Source organism: Anas platyrhynchos, chromosome 13, assembly GCF_047663525.1.
Source record: "Anas platyrhynchos isolate ZD024472 breed Pekin duck chromosome 13, IASCAAS_PekinDuck_T2T, whole genome shotgun sequence".
NCBI lineage: Eukaryota > Metazoa > Chordata > Aves > Anseriformes > Anatidae > Anas > Anas platyrhynchos.
This window is the reverse complement of record NC_092599.1, coordinates 3,386,056-3,404,547: the sequence shown is the minus strand read 5'-3', so window position 1 is coordinate 3,404,547 and position 18,492 is coordinate 3,386,056. Positions and strand designations below refer to the sequence as shown.

The 18,492-nt window shown below is 38.7% G+C and overlaps 1 long non-coding RNA gene across 3 annotated transcripts in view; it reads left to right on the top strand.

The window, feature by feature from the left end:
* Window positions 1-18,492, top strand: part of LOC110354237 (uncharacterized) — a 46,907-nt gene that overhangs the window by 9,811 nt on the left and 18,604 nt on the right. For all 3 annotated transcript variants that reach the window (XR_002405908.4, XR_002405909.4, XR_011812590.1), the window contains exon 2: window positions 18,231-18,342. This is a non-coding gene — a long non-coding RNA (uncharacterized lncRNA). The remainder of the gene's footprint in view (window positions 1-18,230; window positions 18,343-18,492) is intronic.

The window sequence follows — 18,492 nt, the reverse complement described above, 5'->3', positions numbered from 1 at the left end:
AAGAGACCTTGAAAGATCATCTGGTCCAACCTTTATTTTATGTCCCTTAAGGCTGCAAAGTATGCTATCTCCCCTTGAGTAAAGAGCTCCAGGATTGTTTGAGGCTTCAAACTTTTGTCAAGATGCAGCTGCTTCATCTCATACCACCCTAAAAAGAAAAAAAAAAAAAACAACACAGAACAGCTTTGGAAGGTGGTGTTCTGTACAGCTGTAGCATCAGAAATGGAGAAACGCACAGAAGATTTTGGAAGTTTAAGATCAAGAACTAAAAAAAATTGCTTGACAAGTGTTCGTATGCTGATGTTTCCCATTTGGATTAGAAATCATTGTGGCTGCAGCCAGTAATTGCTAGTATCATGATGAGTTTATTCATGAGAGATTGCTTTATGCTGGTTGACGATGTCTCATTGTTCTGGAAGAGAGCAAAAGGTCAGGCAAATTCTTGGAGGGGAAAAAAAAATCAGTCCTTAGTCATTTTTGTTCTATATATCTGAAAGTAAGGCCATTCTTTCCTGGTTTTGTGTGTATTGTATTGCAGAACATCAAACATGCAGAAAAAGACAGAGCTGATGAAAACACAAAGATGAAATCTGGTAGTGAGCTGCCAAGAAGAAATATCTTTTTTTTTTTTTTTTAATTAATAATTCTGTAACTGAGTTTTGCTATGATAATAATGTAATGAGAAATAGAAGTCAAACATTTGTATTGCCAGGTGGAACATAGCACAACAGGCTTTGAATGAGGTTTTGTTGTAGTTTGTTCTATGAGAGTTGTACAGCTTTTTAATAATGAGAAGCACTGGAGAAATATTCTTTGATAGATGGGGGAGATTAATTCAGACAATTGTGGTCTTCCTGAGAAAGGACCCACGAAGAGCTTGGATTTGGGAAAGTAAGGAGGAAGTAAGAATTAATCTGAAGGTTTGTCCCCAGACTCACACTCATTTGTGTCCATCAATATCAGAAGGCTTTAAGAATTCAGCATATAAATTCCTTAAAATACAGATTTTTACATTTTAGCCCTGCTCCAGAAATCTCAAGAAGGATACCTCTCTCTTTTATGACATGATGCAGCACATCAGATCCTCAACTCTCTCCAGTTATACTTTGTCAAAAGCTGATTCTCCAGCCTGCTGCAGCTAATAATCAATAAAGACTTTACAATTTGATTTGGGAAAAGACCTTATCAGAAAACTTATTGAGGCATCTTGTGTCTGCTTCTACTATGTAGGCTGTAGAAGATTAATGCCATAATACATTTATGAAGTTTTCTTGAGCTTTCCTGTGTATCTCACCCAGGGAACAATGTATGCTCGCTTCTGACTCTTATTGACATAATTATAGGTTGAGTTCCCAGCAGCTTTGATCACAACACTTGTTACATGAGGTATTGTCTGGGTGCCTAATGATGCAATTTGACTGCTTAGGATGTGGCCGTGGGAGCCGGTGGAGAGAGTCCCTTCCAGCCTGTCTCTGCCCCAAAAGGTAGGCTTCCCTTCTCCATGTGCTGGCAGCTACACAGAGCGTTATATTGCTGCCTTAATGCAAGGGTTTAAATGCAATCTGTAAGTGCTTAATGCCTTTCATAATCACGTGGCTTTGGTACCTGTACTTAGGCTTTAGCAATTTGACTCCAGGTAGACAGGTTTGGGGACTTTGGCTGTTTCTTTTGGATTATCCACCATTACTCATCTGAATGTTTGCAATTACTATAATCCTCTCATTGTATCGTGTTTTGCATTGCCACAGCAACAAATTCCAGCATGACTGGAGTGATAACAGCAATAAACTGCCACAGAATAACATCTAATAAAGATCAGACAAATGAAGAAGACAATTGCTTCTCATTTTTCTGCATCCTGGCAGGATGTGGGAATTCATAGTAATTTCACTGCATAGAAATCAAATCTAATCAATACTTTTGAATTGCTGCCTTAGCCTATATAGAAGCAGGTTTCAGGATTATTTCTTTCATCTCCAAGAGTCATCCAGCCTTTCTTTTTAATTGTGCTACATATTTCAGTATGCAAAGTGGTCTATTTAAATAGGAACAGGATTATTTCATTATTCAAGTTAATTAAGATGGGTAATTAAATGCTACAAGTAAGGTTCTTTGTATTTTACATTTTATTTCCATTAAAAGTGATTTCCAAGTACAACATAAATGAATTGTTTGAGATTCCAAATCAGCTTTTCTATTATTTTTTTCCATATTGTACTATTTCTTTCTACCCCTCAATATTTTCACCTTTTGAAACAAGGATCAGAACAAGCATTTATGAGAAACAATATGAGTTCACAAATTCTGGTTATGTATTTCAGTAACTACCTTAATATGTATTTTAGGCCTGCCTTTTTTGGTTTCCTAATATGCTTGGAAGGTGTGGAAAAACTATCCACAGTGACTAATCTGTATTTTCTGACTACTCCCCCTTTTATCTGTACATGTTGCTGATTTCTGTCTCTCTTACTTTAATCTCTACTTTCAGAGCAGAGCAATTATTTGATTGTTCTCGTGGATAAACAGTTGGTGTTACAGTTGTCCTCTGTAAAGAAGAAAAGGTCTATGTCTGGAAGTCTAGAGCCGTTCTTTATTTGTACAATAAGAAGTTATCTCTGTACAAATATGTTGTTTGCTCACGTCTTGATATGAGGAAGGCATAAAATGGTTGTGCTGATACAAAATTTCTGGGGCTTTTTTTAGTTTTTATTATTTCTTTGCCTTACTGTATCATAACTGTGGCTAGGCAAGAAAGCAAACTGGAAGATGAAGGATGTGTTTTCCCAATGACACTTCCTCGTGCCACACCACTGGAATAGGTAGGTCTTCTCATGCTGTCGCGTGCTGGTGAGATACTTGCTGGTAATGAGCTGGAGATGTCTTTCAGAACACGAGGCTATGGTTAACACGAGCTAAGTGACATTGTTTCTGTGCAAGTATCATGACAAGTGTTTTGTTTCAAAACAATACTGGTGTCAGTGTGAAATCCCAAAGGCAATGTGGCCATTAAGTGCCATTATATTCACTTGGGATTAGTGCAAAGCTTTGGCTTCATTTATTTATTTATTTATTTTTTTCTTTTCCTCAGTTGTCTGAGCAAGGAGACAGTCCTGAAGTTTCAGGCAAGCTTTGCATCTGGTTTCCCCTTGGCACTTGTTATGAACTCGCTAAGGTTTTGTGACTTCCAGCCAGTCCCCAAGCTCTTCATGGCTATCAGAGCCTCAAACTGCCCCTCAGTTGTTTTCTGGAAGCAATGTGAAATTAGAACTGTAAAATATCACAAAGATTCTTTCTGTCACATCTTGTAGGAGGGACGGAGAAATGTCTTCACAAAATAAATTATCAATACATATGTTACCTACATTTATTTTTTTTTTAAGTTTGAATTTAGGATAAGGTAGAGTGTTGTTTCCGATAAGGAACACTCCCTGGATCCAGTTAATAATGTAAGTATCCCCTTAAGTTTTCTACATGGATTTTCCTGCCCTATCACAAAGCCATTCTGTTTCCATACCGGCCATTCCACAAGTGCCAGCAAACTGGTCTTTGGCACATGGCATTTACAACCTATTTCAGGAAGAACATAGGAAGCCGGGTGCTTTAATAAAAAAGACCTTTTTAGATGTTGTAAGACAGGTTTCAATGCACTTCATGGTGCAGTGAATCATGGCAAACATGCTCTCCTTTGCTGCTGCCGAGGATGTTTGCTTTGCATTGTTCAGCTATCCCCCTGACAGATGCTGTTGAGACAGTATGGTGCGTATCCAAGTTTTAAGGCTGAAAAGTAAGGCTGATCTCTTTTGCATGAATTGAGTTTCTGTTTGAATTTTGGCCCACTGCAAAGTTGGCTGCTCATTTTACTAAAGCAAACCCAGAATACTAAGCAGGTAATTAATTTATCTTCTTTGCCAAGAGTCAAAAGGCAGGATTCAGGAGGCATTGAAGACCAGCAATGGCTTTCATGAAACTAAGCATTTCAGAAGTATATAAATATCATATAACTACAACTTGTGTGCAAACTACATAACCATATATTGCTATGACATTCCCTTTTTTTATTACTAATTTTTTCCTGTTTCCTTAAAATGTTCATTGCAGTTCCACTAGCTAAATAGGCTACAAAGCACTCAAATGAGGTTGGGATGATTGGTTTGCTTGTACTGGGGCAGTTTCTTTGTTGTAAGTAGAAGAGAGTGGCATCAGAAGACAGCCTTCAGAGATGTAATGAACTACCTCTGTTTTCTAACTAGCAGTATTAGGAAGGTGAACAAAGTCATTCTGGTCTGCCTGCAAAACTTCTCAATCTGGTCTTTATTTCATCTTGGCTGTATTTTTCTGCTGCAAATATGCTGAGGATGAATAAAAAAAGAAAGGGTCCCTGGCCAGGCAGGTGTTCAGAGAACTGCTTCCATTTACTGTGAGGCTGCTCAGAAGTCATGAAAAAAGTGAATCATTGCCAGTCAGGAAGAGGGACATCTTGAAGAGATCCTGGCAAGCTGGCTGGCGAGGGAACAGCTTGGGAGTAGACTAGATGTGCTAAAGCTAAATTGGGAGGGGAAATTGGAGGCTGACTCTGGCCAATGCATTGAGTTAAAGAAGGCATTTGCAATGCCAAGTGAAAAAGTGAGAAAATGTATCAGACTGCATTTTTGGAGAGGTGCTAATAAGGATAACCTTGTTACATGGCCAAAGTTGGTAAATTAAGGATGTTGGGCTGAGGGACTACTTCTTGTACAAGACACAACATTGACAAGATAATTAGCTGGTTTCATGGAAGGTCCTCAGCCCCTTGGTTTGATTCCTCTATTGATTGTTTTCTCTAATAAATGAGGTACCCCAAACTTCTACTGTTTTCTCACTATCCAGGTTGTTATACAGCTATCAGACATATGGAATTTAAAAGCATACAATAGAATTGAAAGGCTGTGGTGTGCCCAGCTTTCTGTAATACATGTTCCCTTTGAGAGAGAGAAGCTAGGGGAGCTGAAAAGAAGCTCAAATGATCCAAGAGAATGTACGAGAAAGCAGCTTTTACAGAAGTTGTTGAAATGAAAAACTCATATTTATTTTGCTTCTTAATTTAGATTACAGGCTGCTGTTTGTTGGGGATGTTTCCTTGTGCTTAACATTTAGGATTGTTTTGACATTCTCCATAGTGTACATGTTTATTTTTAGTACTGTATTTGTACCAAAAATTCTTTGAATATAGAAGAGACGTCTGTAGGCACCACAACACAAACTCCTGTCAAAAGAAAGGCAAGAGAGATGCTGTGAAGTAGCAATCCAACCCAATGTATTCAGGAAGTACCTTGTTACAGCAGAGAAGAAATTAGAAACAGGCTGTGTTTGTCTGTAAAATTTTTAGTAGTAGAAGCTGAGGACAACGTGGCAGCTGTCAATATAAAGCGTTCTCTGTTTCATGTTGGTCAGTCACTGATCTATATGTTCACAAACAGATTTACTCATTTACCTTAATAAAAAATAAAATTGTTATCTTAACACCTCACTAAATATCTGACGGAATGTATTAACCGAATTAACCCAGTATTGATCTAATTGCGTGGCTATATACTGAGGTCCAGTCATTCAAAATGTTTACAATTGACTGTATATGCAGCAAGCACGTTTCTGGAAAACAGATTAATGATCTGATGAAGTGATCAAGCACTTAGTGGCTTTTGGGTGATAAATCACTTCAGCTCCTTCATACATATGGCATTTAATTATGGTCATTTAAAGCACTGTTTATTATTGTGCTATTCCGTAAACTGAAGCAATCAAAATGCTAAATGGATAACAGAAGTTATTGTAAGCACAGCCTTACCGTTCCTGTATGAGCAATGCGATGTTGCCAGCTATATCTGTGCAAATTGGGCTTTTGGGGGACACAAGTTTCAGCTTTTACACAGCTTTTACTCCCTGCTTTTTCTGGCTGTTAGTTTGTTGGTGTAAATTTCTGTCATTTCTCAGTCTAATCCACACAAACCTGTTTTGTTGCATGGTTTGTGTTTTTGTTTTGCTTTGTGTAAAGCAGTAAATGAGATTAATTATGGCTGGTGGCTGTGCTGGCAGCTCAGGCACTGAGAAGCTGGGGATGCTGAGGATGCCTCCTTTGTTATATGGGGATGCTGCCTCTTTATATAGCTGCCTAGCTTTAACATCCCCGGTGTTTTGCTATCCTACCTGCTTGACCTTCAGCCTGCTGGCCGTGAGCTGGGTGTTCAGCTCTTCTGTCACCTCTCTTCCTTCATTGGAAGGGGAGGTCAGAGTAATTGCTGGAGCCAAGTGAGACTCTTCCTTCAGAAAACAGCACTACCGCTTCTGAAAAGCACTTTGAAGCTACCAAAGGTTATGTAATTCCCTTGGTGATTTGTGTGTGTGTGTGTGGGGGTATCTTGTTTGTTTTCTGTAGGGCTAACCTAGATGCCAGCAGTCGGTAGGAGGCTTTCCACTGGCTAAGCTCGCTGTTGGATCAGGCCTAGGAAGTTCTCGCCCATTAGTCAAGGACTTCCTGATGCCTCCTGATATCTCTATACAGCCGGTGCCAGTGGCCGGCAGCAGCCTGTGTGCTCTTTTGTCCGTGTGCAGTGGACTCAGATGAACCAGGGCACAGCGGTGGTGCTGTGCTGTCCTCCCGCTCCCTGCAGGCTTTTTCCCCCCTCCCTCGAGTTTATTCCCCTGCTGATGGGGTATCTGCTGGTGAACTGGTTTCCACAGGCGACCTAAAGAAAGAAAACACAGAGCTTTGTTAGTGAGCCTTCACGATGCCCATTAATTTATATCTAACTTAATTTTGTCTTCTAAGAATACGCTTATGTATGCAAATAAGTAAAACAGGCAACACCAGCAATAACCCTTGTAATTTTTTCTGCCTCCTTTCAGCTGCACCCAGCAGCTCTGGGTGAGGTCTAGGGGCACATATGGGACAATGTCAGCAGGGTAAGGTGACTGCTAGGAAAGAAAAAACAAAACAAAAGCCTCAAGAGCTGGTGCATAGCTTTTTTTTTTTTTTTTTTTTTTTTTTTTTTTTTTCTTCCCACATTAAATTGCAGGTTGCTTTGGATAACCTTTTGCTGAATATGATCTTACACCGCTTCTGCTAGAAGTGCACTTAGCGCTTTAGTTCTGGGAAAGCAAACATTATCTCTGATCCCTTCAGGTCTATGCAGAGACACCTTCGTGTGCACCCTGAACTCTGCTGAAGCTAATGTGCTGAATAGAAGGGTTAGAAATTACAGCTGAATACTTGATGAGGGGGGAAAAAAAATCTCAGATGGTGGGATGGACTAAAATAAAGAAGGCCAGGGAGGAATGTGGGGCTGCCTGTTTCCTTTTTCTCTTGCTTAGGGCCAGTCTTTCATGGCTTCTCTTAAATGGACTATTACTATTAATTTCTGCTGTAAGCAGGGGGAGGAGCTGCAAAGAACATGGCTTTTGCTAAAATGTCATTGCAAGCTGTTACTATTAAGCAAGCCGGGAGGAGGAACGAGGGGAAACAACACAGTGGTGTATGAGGCACTGCAAGGCTTTTGTTCTGTGCCAGTGCAGCATTCAGGGCTGGAGCAGAATTTCAGCCATGCTGCAGTGACATTTGTAAATGAGAACATGGAAAGCCCCTCAGTTTGGCCAGAATAAAATGCTCTTTTTAGGGGTGGAATAATAATAATAAAAAAAAGTCTAGCTTAATGAAAAGAGGGGAATCAGTCCAGGGAAGAAAAAGAGGTTTAAGAAGCAAAACAGAATTTAGAAACAGCACACATGCCAAGAAGCGAGTAATCAACACAGGAGAAAGGGTCTTGCAGAGGCAGAGTGAGCAGGGCTGCACGGGAAAGGACAGCTGAGAGGGGGGAAAAAAAAGGCTTCTGGAATGGCACAGAGGCTTAGAAAGCTAAAATGAAAACAAAAGGCCAAGGGGGAAACATTCAAATGGATATAAAGAAGAATGAATAGCTGTGAGGCATCTCAAGAATGTCTGTTACAGTCTCCTAACTAAGGATCTGTTTTAATGTGTTTGTTATGAATTTTATCCTATGTTCTATTTTGCCATATCTCTGATATGAGGCTGTTTTGTGGAAAATACAACTCCTTTTTTAGGGAGCTGACATTATTCCCTTGAATTTCATGGATCTGTGGCATCATTTAACATTTTCTTTCATTGCACAGGGAAGGTGACAGATTGATTGCGAGTATCTTTGACCCCCTGTTTCTGCACGATGCATCTCCTTCCTATGACAAGTGCAAATTGTAACAGGGAAAAGCAAATTTTGACAAATGTAGACATCCATTTCAAGAAGAACAGCTGCCCTGTGCCAGTACGAACACAGTACGGTGGCCGGTCACATCTCCCTGCAGGCAGGATGGGTCAGGAACAGGGTGGGCACTGCCTTTGTCCTCTCATTTCCAACCATCACTGCCTCTTGCCTAATGAGGTCCCGGCTATTTGTGAGCACTGAACTGCTAAGGCAGAGCTGCAAAACCAACTTGTGCATTGAAATTGTCAGCAAGGCATAGAAGAGGCTGCAGAGGAATGCCAGCACATCCATCCTGGAGGCCAGACTAAACTAATCCATTAGAAATAACCCCCAAGCTTTACTAGATTCCACATCAGAGGGGAAAACACCTGAGGCTTCATTTGTCTTCCCTCTCAGAGGGGATTTGCAGGCTCTGCCAGATGCGGCGCTCGCCCTCCAGGCGTGCTGTTGAGAATTGGTTTAAAGCCCCCAAAATGTCGGGCAGGGCACAAGGTTTGTGCATCCAGCCCTTCCTGGGCAGCCCTGGCCCTGCCAGCCCTGGGGCCATGGGTGCAGCCTGGGGCAGCCCAGCCCTGGAAGCAGTGCATGAGATTGGGCTATTAGGAATAATTAATACCAAATTTAATTGACAATTACTTAGCAAGAGGGATATTTCTCTTTAAGAGACCATCTACATTTATGGTGCTACATAGTACAATAAAAAATAACAATCTGTTTTACTGAGCTGAACATAAAGCAGTAACAAACACAAATGTTGGGCTGCTTTTATCTACAGGCAGTGCTGTCTCAGAGCAGTGCAGGTAGACAAAGGCTGGTGCACAAGCACTAATGGAAACTCCAGAGGCATTTGGTAATTGTTTCTGCATCAGTACAGACTGGATTTTAATTCCTTTTGGAAAGGACACAATAGCTTTTAGACTTGGTGTTATTTACATATAAAAGATTCATCTCTTAATGTTAATAGGCTGTGTAATATAACCATTTATTCATGGGCAGCTGCCTCATGCTATATTTATGTACATACGTTTATGTTCTTTCCCTGTTATTTTGTGATGACTTTGAATATTTTATATGCTGCTTCCTGCATGTAGTTTAAATGTGGATCCTGTATGATCTCCTTTGTTCTTGTGTTCACAATATTACTCTTGATCCACTAAACCCTCCAGCACATCACATTCTTACTCTTGGCTCATTTTTTCCCACTCTGTGGAGCCTTTAGATATGGGGATAAAGGAAATGGGATAAAGAGAAGAACAAAATAACTAAAGAATATGTAATGGAATGAATTAAAAACCCCAACGACATAAGGAATCAGTAAATAATGAGTAGGAAGTACCATGCAGTATGTCATTCATTTAGCCCTCTCTGTACAGGGTAGTACCAGATGGTGCCCTGAGGGACTTGGATGTTCCCATCTCTGCTCCAACACTACTAAAGAGGTGAGATGAGAAAAGGAGATGAGATAGATAACACCAATCTGCCCAGCAGAAAAATGATTATGATTATATAACTAATGACCCAGGGAATTAGATGATATCAAAAATAGGAAGCGTGCCAATTTGTGCTGTGACACATTTGAGCAGCAAAAGCATTATGAGGATGGTATAAGAATAGTTTATTTGAACATATAGTGGTTGAGAGAAAAAGGGGGCTCCTTATCAAGCAGTTAAAACTGTTCTGTTCATTTCTCAGCAATTTCATGAGATGCTAGATGACAAAACTACCCTATTGTATATTATTGCAATAATACTAACCCAGACGTACATGTACATGGTCTATCGTTGCTCAGCTGGGAACTTGTTAGAATCTAGTTTTTCTCCAGTTATGTTGAACAGTTTTCCTGCTGAACACTGTAGTAACAGGATTGAGACCTTAGCATCTCTACTGAGGAAAAGCAGCTTGCGTCTTGTCTGTATGAGAAGTGCCAAAGCAGTTCCCGGTCTGTCTCATAGCCCACAGCCTATTGCTGAGTCTTCTGCTACTTACAGAATTTGCTTGTAGGAATAGCTGGGGGGCTGTGTGCTGTGCAAGTTGCCTGTTGTGGGATGAGGTGTAGGTCCTGGTCAGAGGTCTCAGGAAAGAATGGGGTCATGGCACCACCCAGAAAAGTTGTCAGGAGTGAAGATTTCCATGCTGGAATATTTTTTTTTTGGGGGGGGGGGGGGAGGGAGGAAATATTGGATGATATTTCAAATTCATCAGAAAAAGGCTTTGTCTGACCAACTCCCCTCCCCCAGTTGTTCTGATGTAATATATATTTCTCTCCTTCTTCTTGTCCAATTTTCTTTCAAGAGCTAAGAAGGGATTGGAAATGCTTCCTATTTCCACTGTAACATCCGGAGGCTAGTATCTAAATAGAGGTCTACATGATATTTTTATTCTTAAAACTGACTTTGGTGTGCAGCCCTTCAGAATGGGTAGCATAGAGGCCTGCCTATAAAATCTGGAATGGTCCAAAATGATATAAAATGCAGCTTTTTACCATCTGTTAGAAAATGTTAATGAGCTGGTGATCTCATTCTGTATCTTAGACAGGTGTCCACATCCCCAAAAATGTGACTAGAAATGACATCTTTGTTGACAGTCTCATCAGATTAATTGGACTTCAGGACTGAGCTAATTCTCACATCAAGAGGCTTGAGAACATACTGTCGGAGCTGTGTGAAGAACCTTGAACTCCTGTTTCTTGTGCTGTCGCCAGATCATAACAGCTTTGATGGACTGGATTAGGAAATCAATATACACACATTGACATGCTAATCCCTTCAGGGACACTCATTAAATAACATTCAGATAAAGGGGCCATAACAGTACGCATGGAATCAATGGCTGCAGCACGGTGTTAGATTTTGTTTAGTTTGGTTCTTTTAAATAATTCAACATTAAAACAACATATAAAAAGTTAAAAATATGAATTTAACCTCTGGAAACACACACAAAAAAATCAATATTAAAATAGACCTAAAGTGTAAGAAATATGAAAAAGAGGAAGGTTTTGATTTTTCATGTACATTAATGTGAGGAAACTCCTAGGAGTGAAAAGGATCTGCTGGGTCACAAGTTCAGTTCTCTGCTGTAGGAGATATCCATGCCATGCAATACCTTCCATGAAGTGATCAAGCACTGTTTTTAAACTAATTAGAATTTTTCTCCTCTTGGGACTCTGCTCTGTAACCTTTCTCCTGTATTGGCTAGAGACCTTCATCTAATTTCAGACTAAATTTATTCCTGGCTAATTTATACTTTTTTTTTTTTTTTTTTTTTTTTTTTTTCTCCTTTAGCTTACAAATCCTTTTCCCTTCCTTGTTATTCATGTGATGTATTTGTAGACAAGGGCATCTACCCTGTTTTTTCTTTTTAAGGCTGAACAGGTAAAACTTCATGAATATTGTATCTTGCAAGTACTCCTGTCCCCCAGTAAATTCAGTATTTTTTTTCTGCACCTGTTTCTGTAGGAGAGCAGCTCTTCTGAACATCAGTAGCATCACTTTTTGTGTCTCAAACAACATCAACATCATACTTCACCATCTCCAATTCCTTGTCCGGTACAAAATATACTAACTTACAAAGCTCTATTTCACAGCAAGAGCCAAAAGATCAGACCTCTCCTGTGCAGAATCTAAAGCCAGCATTTTAGGTTCAATGCGCTGATGTCTATTGAACAAGGGAGTGGAGGGCCCATGGCACCAGGTTAGGTGTGCTCCTGTGAAGTTGTGTAAGCTCAGGCTTCCAGCCTTGCTTCAGGACAGCAGATGTTTCGTTTGTTAAGCAGCTGGCTGGGAAGGTGGCTGAAATCCTGCCAGCACAAGTGTCGGGGGCATGCTGCTTTTGCCCAAGGCATTCCGATTGCAATGAACTAAGTTTACCAGTGGCGAAAAAGAAAATCACCGGAACATTCATTCCTTTTGCGTTTTATTCCTAAGACTTGATTTTCAATCTGTTTTAAGTTGGTGACCCCATATTTAAATAAATAGAATCATCTTAGTTTTACATTGCTTCAGAATTTGCAGCAGAGATTCAAACCAGGCTTTGTGTACTGTTTATTCTTAATTATTTTGTAGAGAAAAAATATGCAGCATCATATATTCAGATAGGGTATTTTAAGTCCTCAAAACATACTTTTTTTTTTTTTTTCAGCCCATTTATTTGAAAATGATATGGTGTGTGATGCTGAGCATGTCAGATTTATTTTGTAAGTTAGAAACAATTGATTATTTTTTTATTTTTTAGTATATCTGTGATGAATGATTGATTGTTCTCATGCAGCTTATTTCAAGTACCAAAATCCCTGAATGCTGGTCTGGAATTTTTAAAGACTATTGACCCATCAAAAAGCCCCAGTGTGTTGCTGGTAGGTAGTTTTATTGTTCGTAGGTTTATTGTTCTTTTCTAGTGAATTACTTCCTATTGGGAAATGACTATTGCAAGTTCCAGCTAAGCTTGCTTCTCTCTATATATAGAGTGTGTGTATATATATATATATCTATATATCTATATTTGTGTATATCTATATGTAAAATTAAAGTTATATAAAAATAAAAAGATGTTTTGGGAACCAAGCATGTAAGGGAAGAAGAGCAAAGGACAGAATTATCTACTCCTTCAAAGGTTTATGTTATGTTCACTTAGAGGTGTTCCAAGTATTTCATATTTGTAATTCCAACAGCATTATTTTGAGCATGATTTCATGGCAAAAGTCTCTTTAACTGTGAAAAATGGCCCCAAATGAGTGAAACTTTGCTCTTCTGAATCTGTGTGGATGGGAGATGAAGAGATACAGAACGTGTAGGCAGCAGGACTTGGTAGTTGGACCCTGTGGGACAGAGATGTGAGTTTTCTTCCTGGCTCTAATAATCCTTACGTAAGGTAGGCCAGCAGCTTTCTTTCTCTTTAATACATTTATTTCCTTTTAAACTTCTCTGAGTGTGGCTTGACTGTTCTGTGGACTACAGAAATGAGAATATTTGCACCATGTCTAGCAAATAGGATCTAGGCTCTGACAAGGTATGATGGTAGTAATGTATATTGCGAGGAGATGGGGTGAAAGAGAGACAAATATTGTTAGGAGCCTTAGAAGGGGGGAGGGGGTGATGACACACTAATTTTGGCAATCAGCCCTTGCTTCTCCAGATAATAGGATCTCATTATGTGGAGTATTTGGCTCTGTCTGTTCACGTCGGCATTGGACAGAGCTCCTGCTGTTACAGCAACCACCACAAGTGAGGGCTGATACAGCCCGGCTCCTGGAGTGAGGCGGGGAAAGGCTCTTCTCAAGTTGGAGAGGATCATTCTCATCCCTCCAGGATGCTGATTGTTCCTGCTTCATGGGATTACGTTATCACTTTTGACTTCAAATAAACATCTTAGAGAGTTTTCCCAACTGTAAATTATCATTTTTTTCTTCATTTGATCTCTCCACTCCTTCTTAATGCTCAAAGTGGGCATCACATGACTCCATTTAATTGATTATTTTGCTGTTGCCTGTTTCATCTAGCATTATAAGTGAGTGCCTTCCTATCTCGTTTTTGGAAGGTTTGTTAACAGAGATCAGCTGGATCAATATCTACATGATAAAGATGCTAATTGCTTTGTCTACAGCTATTTTAACTTCTAGTCCTCCTTGCCAATCTTCCATGCTGCTGTAGCGTGAATCCTTGATAGACTCTCAAAATACGTTGCATATTTTAATCCACTTTTTTGCTGGTTTTATACATATAATATTTGGTCTCAAATGAGATGGTCCCCAGAATTTTGGAGACAATCTGAAGCTTCTGGGCTCTTTTTGGATATAAATAGTAGACTTGATGTGTTGCTGTCTTGCATCCTAAGGTGCAGTGTCATGTAGAAAAATGGGTGATACGTCTTGTGTTCTGTAGTTCTGCCCACTCCATATGTACACGTTTCGCTAATCTGCTTTCATATGGCCAATGTAGTTAATTGTTCTTGACAACCAGGTAAAAAGTCTTAGTTCAGATTTAAGAATGTATTATTTTGATAAATAGGCAGGAACTTGTGTTCAACTGAATTTAACCCAAATTGTTAGAACCTTCCTGCATGAATTACACTTAAGTAATTTTTTTAATGTCTATAAGGTGGAGGGAGGAAACTTATCCATAAAGTTCCTAGCAAGTTGCCATGTAAATAAAAAAAACTTTGTTGTTAACACTGGTGAGGAACAGTGATTTATTAAACTTTTTTTTTTTTTTTTTTTTTTTTAAGGGAGATTTGTATGTGGTCAGTCAGAATATTTGGTAGAGAAAAATAGATTACTTCAGCTGCAGGTGACAGGATGATAGTGTAAAGAAAGTTGTGAAAATACTAATGCAGATACAGACAAAGAAACTTTAAAAAAACAAAAAAACAAAAAAACAAGTTCAGTTCAGTACAGACTCTGGAGGAAGAAGAATAAATATGTAGGCCAGGTCAAAAGTGTGGAAGCTTTTATATGTAGTGACAAATTTTTTTTTTAATGTGTTGAATAGTAAGTGACTGGTAAAATCAAAAGAGAGGTAATAGAACACTAGGAGAAGAATGTGACTGCAGTTTGTTAGCTCACAATTTTTGATTTAATTCTTTTTATTCAAAATAATGGTTGGCTTCCTTCCCTCTGCCCGTTTTTTCAAGCCTTAGTTTTGAATAGGAATGTGTAAATAATTTATCAATAAGAATGAGGGAGGTACTTACTGACCATCATGTGTAAGCAGTCTTTCAAGGTCAGATATGGAAAACAAGCAGAGATATGTGAATTTTGTTGTCTATCTGTTCCAACATTGTTTTCTCTGTTTTGTTTTGTTTTGTTTTGTTTTGTTTTTTTTAATACTATAGGAAAATGGCAAGCATAATTTAAATGTGTGTGTATTTGTGCAGCACAGTGCATGCATATCTGTACACTGGAAGCAGAATTGAAGGCAATGATTGATTTGATAGGCTATATCGTAAAACATGTATAAAATGCTACCTGTTCTTGTAAATTATAACTGTTTTTTCATATCTACTCTAAATAAATTGCAAAGACAGTATCATTAAATGCTCCTCTTTTACAACTCACCATTCTAACATGTCCAAATTTCAATATTAACATTGTATTCCTTTGTGAATTGAGCTTTTATTCATTACATTCCTTTTTAGTCTAACAGTTATTATTATGCTGCTCGTACTTTAGCTTCAGAGCTAATTATAGTCTTTGGCTATCTCCTTCTGGAATATAGATACTGATATATATTAATAACACGTACCTTGTTCTCCAGCCAGTGCTTATTTCACAAGGATGCTGTGATTTTTTTTTGTAGCCTCTTACACTGACTAAAATGTTACTTTTTTTTTTTTTTTTTTTTTTTTTTTTTGCCTTGTCATTTTGCTATACTGAAGAGCATAATCTACTAAAAATATCTGCAAAGAGTGATCCCACCCCCAATCCCTGTATAGTTGGAAATCCCTTAATATAGCCATGTACTGTCAACTCACACATAATGAAAATGTCAATAGTCCTCAGATTGGAACAGTTAAGGTACTGAAACAGATGTAGCCCAATACAAAATAAATCTACGGAGCAGATGAAGAGGGAGATGGCTTGGTCACACATTCATTAAAAATAAATAAAAACAACCCTCAAACCTAAATTAACCATGAAAATCCTGCTAGCAAGATTATACTGCAAACAATACAAAATGGTAGAATGTGACCCAGAAGAAGTGCATCAAGTGTGATGCCACAGATTAGATCCAAAAGGGTCAAAGGGAGTGAAATTGTAGTACCTGCTCCCCACTGAGGGGATGGCAAACCTTGTAATTTCTATCTAATTTCTTAGCTGTTCAGACCAGAATACAGGAAAGAGTTTGTAATTTTAACCACCCATCACCCTTCTAAGTCTGTTGAAGATGGTATAGAAGAGAGGGATGTGCTGGTACACATGTGAATTTCAGACACAACTCTAGCTGAGCAGCTATGAAGTGTGTAGATAAAATAGTTATTGAAGCTGTGGGTGATACTTTCTCAGGGTGTTTTTGAACTGTGAGCTGAAAAACCTCAGGTTGTCCTTTCATACAGCATTCATGCTTTTTGACTATTTTTGTTGTAAGACTGTTCAACATCTGGATCTGGTTGGGAAATTTAATATCCTTTAAAGAATGTGTTAATTTTTTTCTGCCAGAACTTTGTAGATCAGTGTGAGTAATACACAAATAGCGCATGTGCTTGTATATGTGTTTAAAACAATGGGAAGTAACTTTGTTTTTACTGAAGTGTAGTCATGATTTTCCAAAACAAATGCATCCCAGACTAGTATCTTTACTTTGCATGTACTTAGAATGAAAACTGAAAACAAATCATATTTTTCTATACACTTGTGATTACCACAGCTTGTCATTCCTGCACACGTACGCTGAAATTATGATTTTCCTCACTGTTCTATTAAATGACTGGAATATGTGGGCTGCGTTTATATTAACAAAATATTACATTTATCTTTGAAATCACTTTTAATTCAAAATCCTAATAATGCTGTTTACATGCTGACTGCTTTATTCCTACAAGCTGTAGGGAGCTGATTTCATGCAAGAATATCTAGGAAAGAAGCAGACAATAGCTTAATTAATGTGAGATAATCTTATTAATGAGTGAAAAATAAGTGTTTTTGAAAGGATAACAACTGAAAGATAAGTAATGCTATAAAGTGTAACAGCATTTGGGAGGCTTTCTTGTTCTTCTAGAAATTCTCATCTTTTGAAGAGTATTTACAGGACTTCCGGATACCTATAAGATTGAGTGCCTGTACCATCAAATATTTCATCTCTGTGGATGGTATACGTTACTCATGAGTGACATTCTCATAAATTAGTCTTTGCCAGATGCTTCGTCTTGTGGCCTAAATTGCTGTAAAGCCCATTAAGATATATTATGCACATAAAATGGACAGAGTAGTTGCAGAACCGTTGCTATAAGGGATTACGTGTTACTTGATTATTATCCATTAAACAAAAAGAATTTCATTCCACTTGAATCTTACTTTAGATGCTCGTGTTTGAATCCATAATGAAGATTAAAGGCTATAGCTGCAATCTGCCAGTGTAACTCCTCATCTTATACATTAAATTAATTAAATATTGTTTATTTCTTTGAGTTTGGTTATATAAAAAGGTACCATAGAAGTTCTGAAGTATGAATTATCCACACTGATATCTTCAATCATGTGTGTCTGTGCAGAGGGACAGCTGCTACAGTACGGGATCCTTGACGTGCCCCTGACCCACTAGACGCTATCCTCACGCCTGCCTTCCCCCACGTGGTGCTCTTCTGTCTCCCTAATGACATGCTCAGGACTAAGCGGGACAGGGCTTATTTATTAACAGATCAAAATGATGTGGTATTTACTTAGAGATTCAAGGCTCCAGTTTGGCATGCATTATATATCTATTACGTTTTGTAAGCATTTGTCTGCAGGCTGGTGTGTACTGGCATTACTGGGACACGTGTTCTCTTCAGAGCTGAGTCAGGCAATGACACTGGGCTTATGTAGCATAAAAGCATGACCCAACAGTAACATGACCTTAACACGTGCATCTAGTCATCTTTTTTTTCTCGTGTGTGTCTTATGCTATTTGGTATAGAGTGCACTAATACAAATAATATATTAAAAGCAATTTTTAAAAATATTTCCAGCTTAATTTCTGTGAATATCAGCTTTCTTCCCTGGGAATCCTCACAGATTACTTGTTTTATTTTATGTTTTGAGTCCTTGGTTCAGAGTTTAAAAACAGAAACAAACAACAACAAAACACAAATAAAACCAAACTAACCAACCAAACAAACAAACCTTGATGAGTCTAGGACAAAATGACTGAGTTTAACCACTTGCCTTAGATTTCCTTCAGCTGATTTTGTTTCTCTTGGAGATCTTCACTTTCCTTCATTAAAATCTTGGCACAGTGACTGCCTTGCTCTGGAAAATGTACCTGGGAACTGACAGCATTTCTTTTGCAGGTTTTTCAAAACACTTCTTGTGTGTGTGAACAGCTGCCAAACATCTCACCAAGTGTTGCTGAGTAGCTTCTAACTTGGGTGAGCTCCCACAAAGGGTGAAGAGGACAAGGAGGTGAAGTACCGAGCTGGAACTCTTTCAGGCTATTTCTTCTGCTAGGCAGGTCACTTCTTTCAAGAAAAAAAAAAAAAGCTTCTGAAAACTGGCAGATACAGATTTAGCCCATTTTCATCTATTTCTGTGATGGTGGAGAACAGTGTTTCC